Source organism: Bombina bombina, chromosome 7 (genome assembly GCF_027579735.1).
Source record: "Bombina bombina isolate aBomBom1 chromosome 7, aBomBom1.pri, whole genome shotgun sequence".
NCBI lineage: Eukaryota > Metazoa > Chordata > Amphibia > Anura > Bombinatoridae > Bombina > Bombina bombina.
This window is the reverse complement of record NC_069505.1, coordinates 458039971-458052524: the sequence shown is the minus strand read 5'-3', so window position 1 is coordinate 458052524 and position 12554 is coordinate 458039971. Positions and strand designations below refer to the sequence as shown.

Below are 12554 nucleotides of genomic sequence, written 5' to 3'. Positions count from 1 at the left end.
CCCCAATACATTATACACAGATATATAATATTATGTAGTAGTTCCCTCTGTGACACACACACACCATATCCCCAATACATTATACACAGATATATAATATTATGTAGTAGTTCCCTCTGACACACACACACCATATCCCCAGTACATTATACACAGATATATAATATTATGTAGTAGTTCCCTCTGTGACACACACACCATATCCCCAGTACATTATACACAGATATATAATATTATGTAGTAGTTCCCTCTGTGACACACACACACCATATCCCCAATACATTATACACAGATATATAATATTATGTAGTAGTTTCCTCTGTGACACACACACACCATATCCCCAATACATTATACACAGATATATAATATTATGTAGTAGTTTCCTCTGTGACACACACACACCATATCCCCAATACATTATACACAGATATATAATATTATGTAGTAGTTCCCTCTGTGACACACACACACCATATCCCCAATACATTATACACAGATATATAATATTATGTAGTAGTTCCCTCTGTGACACACACCATATCCCCAGTACATTATACACAGATATATAATATTATGTAGTAGTTCCATCTGACACACACACACCATATCCCCAGTACATTATACACAGATATATAATATTATGTAGTAGTTCCCTCTGACACACACCATATCCCCAGTACATTACACACAGATATATAATATTATGTAGTAGTTCCCTCTGTGACACACACAACATATCCCCAGTACATTATACACAGATATATAATATTATGTAGTAGTTCCCTCTGTGACACACACAACATATCCCCAGTACATTATACACAGATATATAATATTATGTATTAGTTCCCTCTGACACACACCATATCCCCAGTACATTATACACAGATATATAATATTATGTAGTAGTTCCCTCTGACACACACACACACACACCATATCCCCAGTACATTATACACAGATATATAATATTATGTAGTAGTTCCCTCTGTGACACACACACACCATATCCCCAGTACATTATACACAGATATATAACATTATGTAGTAGTTCCCTCTGTGACACACACACCATATCCCCAGTACATTATACACCGATATATAATATTATGTAGTAGTTCCCTCTAAAACTCACCATATCCCCAGTACATTATACACAGATATATAATATTATGTAGTAGTTCCCTCTGTGACACACACACCATTTTCCCAGTACATTATACACAGATATATAATATTATGTAGTAGTTCCCTCTGACACACACACACACCATATCCCCAGTACATTATACACAGATAAATAATATTATGCAGTAGTTCCATCTGACACACAAACCATATCCCCAGTACATTATACACAGATATATAATATTATGTAGTAGTTCCCTCTGTGACACACACACCATATCCCCAGTACATTATACACAGATAGATAATATTATGTAGTAGTTCCCTCTGACACACACACACACACACACCATATCCAAAGTACATTATACACAGATAGATAATATTATGTAGTAGTTCCCTCTGACACACATACACACCATATCCCCAGTACATTATACACAGATATATAATATTATGTAGTAGTTCCCTCTGTGACACACACACCATATCCCCAGTACATTATACACAGATATATAATATTATGTAGTAGTTCCCTCTGACACACACACACACCATATCCCCAGTACATTATACACAGATATATAATATTATGTAGTAGTTCCCTCTGACACACACGCACCATATCCCCAGTATATTATACACAGATAAATAATAATATGTAGCATTTTCCTCTGACACACACAGCATATCCCCAGTACATTATACACAGATATATAATATTATGTAGTAGTTCCCTCTGACACACACACCATATCCTCAGTACATTGTACACATATATATAATATTATGTAGCAGTTCCCTCTGACACACACACCATATCCCCAGTACATTATACACAGATATATAATATTATGTAGTAGTTCCCTCTGACACTCACAAACCATATCCCCAGTACATTATACACAGATATATATTATGTAGTAGTTCCCTCTGTGACACACACACCATATCCCCAGTACATTATACACATATATACAGGGAGTGCAGAATTATTAGGCAAGTTGTATTTTTGAGGATTAATTTTATTATTGAACAACAACCATGTTCTCAATGAACCCAAAAAACTCATTAATATCAAAGATGAATAGTTTTGGAAGTAGGTTTTAGTTTGTTTTTAGTTATAGCTATTTTAGGGGGATATATCTGTGTGCAGGTGACTATTACTGTGCATAATTATTAGGCAACTTAACAAAAAACAAATATATACCCATTTCAATTATTTATTTTTACCAGTGAAACCAATATAACATCTCAACATTCACAAATATACATTTCTGACATTCAAAAACAAAACAAAAACAAATCAGTGACCAATATAGCCACCTTTCTTTGCAAGGACACTCAAAAGCCTGCCATCCATGGATTCTGTCAGTGTTTTGATCTGTTCACCATCAACATTGCGTGCAGCAGCAACCACAGCCTCCCAGACACTGTTCAGAGAGGTGTACTGTTTTCCCTCCTTGTAAATCTCACATTTGATGATGGACCACAGGTTCTCAATGGGGTTCAGATCAGGTGAACAAGGAGGCCATGTCATTAGATTTTCTTCTTTTATACCCTTTCTTGCCAGCCAAGCTGTGGAGTACTTGGACCCGTGTGATGGAGCATTGTCCTGCATGAAAATCATGTTTTTCTTGAAGGATGCAGACTTCTTCCTGTACCACTGCTTGAAGAAGGTGTCTTCAAAAAACTGGCAGTAGGACTGGGAGTTGAGCTTGACTCCATCCTCAACCCGAAAAGGCCCCACAAGCTCATCTTTGATGATACCAGCCCAAACCAGTACTCCACCTCCACCTTGCTGGCGTCTGAGTCGGACTGGCGTTCTCTGCCCTTTACCAATCCAGCCACGGGCCCATCCATCTGGCCCATCAAGACTCACTCTCATTTCATCAGTCCATAAAACCTTAGAAAAATCAGTCTTGAGATATTTCTTGGCCCAGTCTTGAAGTTTCAGCTTGTGTGTCTTGTTCAGTGGTGGTCGTCTTTCAGCCTTTCTTACCTTGGCCATGTCTCTGAGTATTGCACACCTTGTGCTTTTGGGCACTCCAGTGATGTTGCAGCTCTGAAATATGGCCAAACTGGTGGCAAGTGGCATCTTGGCAGCTGCACACTTGACTTTTCTCAGTTCATGGGCAGTTATTTTGCGCCTTGGTTTTTCCACACGCTTCATGCGACCCTGTTGACTATTTTGAATGAAACGCTTAATTGTTCGATGATCACGCTTCAGAAGCTTTGCAATTTTAAGAGTGCTGCATCCCTCTGCAAGATATCTCACTATTTTTGACTTTTCTGAGCCTGTCAAGCTTTTTTTTTTACCCATTTTGCCAAAGGAAAGGAAGTTGCCTAATAATTATGCACACCTGATATAGGGTGTTGATGTCATTAGACCACACCCCTTCTCATTACAGAGATGCACATCACCTAATATGCTTAATTGGTAGTAGGCTTTCGAGCCTATACAGCTTGGAGTAAGACAACATGCATAAAGAGGATGATGTGGTCAAAATACTCATTTGCCTAATAATTCTGCACACAGTGTATAATATTATGTAGCAGTTCCCTCTGACACACACACCATATCCCCAGTACATTATACACCGATATATAATATTATGTAGTAGTTCCCTCTAAAACTCACCATATCCCCAGTACATTATACACTGATATATAATATTATGTAGTAGTTCCCTCTGTGACACACACACCATTTTCCCAGTACATTATACACAGATATATAATATTATGTAGTAGTTCCCTCTGACACAAACACACACACCATATCCCCAGTACATTATACACAGATAAATAATATTATGCAGTAGTTCCATCTGACACACAAACCATATCCCCAGTACATTATACACAGATATATAATATTATGTAGTAGTTCCCTCTGTGACACACACACCATATCCCCAGTACATTATACACAGATAGATAATATTATGTAGTAGTTCCCTCTGACACACACACACACACCATATCCAAAGTACATTATACACAGATAGATAATATTATGTAGTAGTTCCCTCTGACACACACACACACACCATATCCCCAGTACATTATACACAGATAAATAATATTATGTAGCATTTTCCTCTGACACACACAGCATATCCCCAGTACATTATACACAGATATATAATATTATGTAATAGTTCCCTCTGACACACACACCATATCCTCAGTACATTGTACACATATATATAATATTATGTAGCAGTTCCCTCTGACACACACACCATATCCCAAGTACATTATACACAGATATATAATATTATGTAGTAGTTCCCTCTGACACTCACAAACCATATCCCCAGTACATTATACACAGATATATATTATGTAGTAGTTCCCTCTGTGACACACACACCATATCCCCAGTACATTATACACATATATATAATATTATGTAGCAGTTCCCTCTGACACACACACCATATCCCCAGTACATTATACACAGATATATAATATTATGTAGTAGTCACCTCTGTGACACACACACACCGTATCCCCAGTACATTATACACAGATATATAATATTATGTAGTAGTTCCCTCTGTGAAACACACACCATATCCCCAGTACATTATACACAGATATATAATATTATGTAATAGTTCCCTCTGTGACACACACACACACACCATATCCCCAGTACATTATACACAGATATATAATATTATGTAGTAGTTCCCTCTGTGACACACACACCATATCCCCAGTACAATATACACATATATATAATATTATGTAGTAGTTCCCTCTGTGACACACACCATATCCCCAGTACATTATACACAGATATATAATATTATGTAGTTGTTCCCTCTGACACACACACACCATATCCCCAGTACATTATACACATATATATAATATTATGTAGTAGTTCCCTCTGTGACACACACCATATCCCCAGTACATTATACACAGATATATAATATTATGTAGTAGTTCCCTCTGACACACACACACACCATATCCCCAGTACATTATACACAGATATATAATATTATGTAGTTGTTCCCTCTGACACACACACACCATATCCCCAGTACATTATACACATATATATAATATTATGTAGTAGTTCCCTCTGTGACACACACCATATCCCCAGTACATTATACACAGATATATAATATTATGTAGTAGTTCCCTCTGACACACACACACACCATATCCCCAGTACATTATACACAGATAAATAATATTATGCAGTAGTTCCATCTGACACACAAACCATATCCCCAGTACATTATACACAGATATATAATATTATGTAGTAGTTCCCTCTGTGACACACACACCATATCCCCAGTACATTATACACAGATAGATAATATTATGTAGTAGTTCCCTCTGACACACACACACACACACACACACACCATATCCAAAGTACATTATACACAGATAGATAATATTATGTAGTAGTTCCCTCTGACACACATACACACCATATCCCCAGTACATTATACACAGATATATAATATTATGTAGTAGTTCCCTCTGTGACACACACACCATATCCCCAGTACATTATACACAGATATATAATATTATGTAGTAGTTCCCTCTGACACACACACACACACACACCATATCCCCAGTACATTATACACAGATATATAATATTATGTAGTAGTTCCCTCTGACACACACACACCATATCCCCAGTATATTATACACAGATAAATAATATTATGTAGCATTTTCCTCTGACACACACAGCATATCCCCAGTACATTATACACAGATATATAATATTATGTAGTAGTTCCCTCTGACACACACACCATATCCTCAGTACATTGTACACATATATATAATATTATGTAGCAGTTCCCTCTGACACACACACCATATCCCCAGTACATTATACACAGATATATAATATTATGTAGTAGTTCCCTCTGACACACACACACACCATATCCCCAGTACATTATACACAGATATATAATATTATGTAGTTGTTCCCTCTGACACACACACACCATATCCCCAGTACATTATACACATATATATAATATTATGTAGTAGTTCCCTCTGTGACACACACCATATCCCCAGTACATTATACACAGATATATAATATTATGTAGTAGTTCCCTCTGACACACACACACACCATATCCCCAGTACATTATACACAGATAAATAATATTATGCAGTAGTTCCATCTGACACACAAACCATATCCCCAGTACATTATACACAGATATATAATATTATGTAGTAGTTCCCTCTGTGACACACACACCATATCCCCAGTACATTATACACAGATAGATAATATTATGTAGTAGTTCCCTCTGACACACACACACACACACACACACACACACCATATCCAAAGTACATTATACACAGATAGATAATATTATGTAGTAGTTCCCTCTGACACACATACACACCATATCCCCAGTACATTATACACAGATATATAATATTATGTAGTAGTTCCCTCTGTGACACACACACCATATCCCCAGTACATTATACACAGATATATAATATTATGTAGTAGTTCCCTCTGACACACACACACACACCATATCCCCAGTACATTATACACAGATATATAATATTATGTAGTAGTTCCCTCTGACACACACACACCATATCCCCAGTATATTATACACAGATAAATAATATTATGTAGCATTTTCCTCTGACACACACAGCATATCCCCAGTACATTATACACAGATATATAATATTATGTAGTAGTTCCCTCTGACACACACACCATATCCTCAGTACATTGTACACATATATATAATATTATGTAGCAGTTCCCTCTGACACACACACCATATCCCCAGTACATTATACACAGATATATAATATTATGTAGTAGTTCCCTCTGACACTCACAAACCATATCCCCAGTACATTATACACAGATATATATTATGTAGTAGTTCCCTCTGTGACACACACACCATATCCCCAGTACATTATACACATATATATAATATTATGTAGCAGTTCCCTCTGACACACACACCATATCCCCAGTACATTATACACCGATATATAATATTATGTAGTAGTTCCCTCTAAAACTCACCATATCCCCAGTACATTATACACAGATATATAATATTATGTAGTAGTTCCCTCTGTGACACACACACCATTTTCCCAGTACATTATACACAGATATATAATATTATGTAGTAGTTCCCTCTGACACACACACACACCATATCCCCAGTACATTATACACAGATAAATAATATTATGCAGTAGTTCCATCTGACACACAAACCATATCCCCAGTACATTATACACAGATATATAATATTATGTAGTAGTTCCCTCTGTGACACACACACCATATCCCCAGTACATTATACACAGATAGATAATATTATGTAGTAGTTCCCTCTGACACACACACACACACCATATCCAAAGTACATTATACACAGATAGATAATATTATGTAGTAGTTCCCTCTGACACACACACACACACCATATCCAAAGTACATTATACACAGATAGATAATATTATGTAGTAGTTCCCTCTGACACACATACACACCATATCCCCAGTACATTATACACAGATATATAATATTATGTAGTAGTTCCCTCTGTGACACACACACACCATACCCCCAGTACATTATACACAGATATATAATATTATGTAGTAGTTCCCTCTGACACACACACACACACACACCATATCCCCAGTACATTATACACAGATATATAATATTATGTAGTAGTTCCCTCTGACACACACACACCATATCCCCAGTATATTATACACAGATAAATAATATTATGTAGCATTTTCCTCTGACATACACAGTATATCCCCAGTACATTATACACAGATATATAATATTATGTAGTAGTTCCCTCTGACACACACACCATATCCTCAGTACATTGTACACATATATATAATATTATGTAGCAGTTCCCTCTGACACACACACCATATCCCCAGTACATTATACACAGATATATAATATTATGTAGTAGTTCCCTCTGACACTCACAAACCATATCCCCAGTACATTATACACAGATATATATTATGTAGTAGTTCCCTCTGTGACACACACACCATATCCCCAGTACATTATACACATATATATAATATTATGTAGCAGTTCCCTCTGACACACACACCATATCCCCAGTACATTATGCACCGATATATAATATTATGTAGTAGTTCCCTCTAAAACTCACCATATCCCCAGTACATTATACACAGATATATAATATTATGTAGTAGTTCCCTCTGTGACACACACACCATTTTCCCAGTACATTATACACAGATATATAATATTATGTAGTAGTTCCCTCTGACACACACACACACCATATCCCCAGTACATTATACACAGATAAATAATATTATGCAGTAGTTCCATCTGACACACAAACCATATCCCCAGTACATTATACACAGATATATAATATTATGTAGTAGTTCCCTCTGTGACACACACACCATATCCCCAGTACATTATACACAGATAGATAATATTATGTAGTAGTTCCCTCTGACACACACACACACACCATATCCAAAGTACATTATACACAGATAGATAATATTATGTAGTAGTTCCCTCTGACACACATACACACCATATCCCCAGTACATTATACACAGATATATAATATTATGTAGTAGTTCCCTCTGTGACACACACACCATATCCCCAGTACATTATACACAGATAGATAATATTATGTAGTAGTTCCCTCTGACACACACACACACACCATATCCCCAGTACATTATACACAGATATATAATATTATGTAGTAGTTCCCTCTGACACTCACAAACCATATCCCCAGTACATTATACACAGATATATATTATGTAGTAGTTCCCTCTGTGACACACACACCATATCCCCAGTACATTATACACATATATATAATATTATGTAGCAGTTCCCTCTGACACACACACCATATCCCCAGTACATTATGCACCGATATATAATATTATGTAGTAGTTCCCTCTAAAACTCACCATATCCCCAGTACATTATACACAGATATATAATATTATGTAGTAGTTCCCTCTGTGACACACACACCATTTTCCCAGTACATTATACACAGATATATAATATTATGTAGTAGTTCCCTCTGACACACACACACACCATATCCCCAGTACATTATACACAGATAAATAATATTATGCAGTAGTTCCATCTGACACACAAACCATATCCCCAGTACATTATACACAGATATATAATATTATGTAGTAGTTCCCTCTGTGACACACACACCATATCCCCAGTACATTATACACAGATAGATAATATTATGTAGTAGTTCCCTCTGACACACACACACACACCATATCCAAAGTACATTATACACAGATAGATAATATTATGTAGTAGTTCCCTCTGACACACATACACACCATATCCCCAGTACATTATACACAGATATATAATATTATGTAGTAGTTCCCTCTGTGACACACACACCATATCCCCAGTACATTATACACAGATAGATAATATTATGTAGTAGTTCCCTCTGACACACACACACACACCATATCCCCAGTACATTATACACAGATATATAATATTATGTAGTAGTTCCCTCTGACACACACACACCATATCCCCAGTACATTATACACAGATAAATAATATTATGTAGCATTTTCCTCTGACACACACAGCATATCCCCAGTACATTATATACAGATATATAATATTATGTAGTAGTTCCCTCTGACACACACACCATATCCCCAGTACATTATACACAGATATATATTATGTAGTAGTTCCCTCTGTGACACACACACCATATCCCCAGTACATTATACACAGATATATAATATTATGTAGTAGTTCCCTCTGACACACACACACCATATCCCCAGTACATTATACACAGATATATATTATTATGTAGTAGTTCCCTCTGTGACACACACACCATATCCCCAGTACATTATACACAGATATATAATATTATGTTATAGTTCCCTCTGTGACACACACACACCATATCCCCAGTACATTATACACAGATATATAATATTATGTAGTAGTTCCCTCTGACACACACACCATATCCCCAGTACATTATACACAAATATATAATATTATGTAGTAGTTCCCTCTGACACACACACCATATCCCCAGTACATTATACACAGATATATAATATTATGTAGTAGTTCCCTCTGACACACACACCATATCCCCAGTACATTATACACAGATATATTATATTATGTAGTAGTTCCCTCAGCAGGGATAGGCACAGACAAAGGCTGTGGCGGACATTTTCCAAAGTACAGACCTTAGTGAAGGACACCAAGGTACATTTAAAATTTAAAAACAATATTATTTAGTGCTGGGTGTTATTATACTGATGCAGATACCACTGATCCTATAACCAGCCCTTGTCTGGCTATACATATGTGCCAGTGTCACTACTGTGTCTTTGTATAGAGCTGGGTGTTATACAGATGTAGATACACATCCAGTATTTCACTCAGACTTGATTTATTCCATAACTTATCACCCAATATCGCTAGCAGTCTCTTGACAAGCCACTAACTTTATACACAACACATATTTTTTTTTATTCCTATTATTTAATCAGAAAGAAAATACATAGTAAGGTTGTGGCGGACACTGCAAGGTCTAGTCACGGACACCAGTGTCCGTGTACGGACACCTTGCCTATTCCTGATCCTCAGTACATTATACACAGATATATAATATTATGTAGTAGTTCCCTCTGTGACACACACACCATATCCCCAGTATATTATACACAGATATATAATATTATGTAGTAGTTCCCTCTGACACACACACACACCATATCCCCAGTACATTATACACAGATATATAATATTATGTAGTAGTTCCCTCTGTGACACACACACTATATCCCCAGTACATTATACACAGATATATAATATTATGTAGTAGTTCCCTCTGTGACACACACACTATATCTCCAGTACATTATACACAGATATATAATATTATGTTATAGTTCCCTCTGACACACACACACACACACACACACACACACACACCATATCCCCAGTACATTATACACAGATATATAATATTATGTAGTAGTTCCCTCTGACACACACACACACACACACACACACACCATATCCCCAGTACATTATACACAGATATATTATATTATGTAGTAGTTCCCTCTGACACACACACACCATATCCCCAGTACATTATACACAGATATATTATATTATGTAGTAGTTCACTCTGTGACACACACACCATATCCCCAGTACATTATACACAGATATATAATATTATGTAGTAGTTCCCTCTGACACACACACACCATATCCCCAGTACATTATACACAGATATATAACACTATACACAGCACCAGCACATTATACACATATATATATAACACTATACACAGATAAATAACATTATACACAGATATATAACACTATACACCGCACCAGTACAGTATACACAGATATATAACACTATACACAGCACCAGCACATTATACACAGATATATAACACTATACACAGCACCAGCAGATTATACACAGATATATAACACTATACACAGCACCAGTACAGTATACACAGATATATAACACTATACAGAGCACCAGCACAGTATACACAGATATATAACACTATACACAGCACCAGCACATTATACACAGATATATAACACTATACACAGCACCAGCACATTATACACAGATATATAACACTATACACAGTACCAGTACATTATACACATATATATAACACTATACACAGTACCAGTACATTATACACATATATATAACACTATACAGAGCCCAAGCACGTTATACACAGATATATAACACTATACATAGCACATTATACACAGATATATAACACTATACACAGTACCAGTACATTATACACATATATATATAACACTATACAGAGCACCAGCACATTATATACAGATATATTTCACTATACATAGCACATTATACACATATATATATATATAACATTATACACAGCACATTATACACAGATATATAACACTATACACAGCACCAGTACATTAATTATACACAGATATATACAGAGCCCAAGCACATTATTGTTTACAGCCACTTCCTCAACCCACTATTGGTGAGATCACTGAGATGGTAAAAGCTAGTTCCTCTTCTGTTTCAAGACCCTTGATGTCACTAGTCACATGACCACAGTGATCTAATCTGCCCAGTTATTTCCTTCTGTCCTATTTCTCGTCTACAGTCATGTGACCACTGGGACGTGACAGGTCCTTTAGCTGGAAGGGAACACGTTATTGTCTCAAACCGCAGATTCAGGAAGGTATCTATATTAGCAGATATACAGTTTTGTATTGTGTT

General features: G+C 36.2%; 1 protein-coding gene across 1 annotated transcript in view; it reads left to right on the top strand.

Annotated features, from left to right (window-relative positions):
• Positions 1-12404: 12404 nt before the first annotated feature.
• The window catches only part of LOC128666706 (gastrula zinc finger protein XlCGF26.1-like), a 92960-nt gene continuing 92810 nt past the window's right edge, over positions 12405-12554 (top strand). Inside the window, exon 1 of the mRNA XM_053721448.1 lies at positions 12405-12516. The gene's annotated coding sequence lies outside the window, so the exon portion shown is untranslated. The remainder of the gene's footprint in view (positions 12517-12554) is intronic.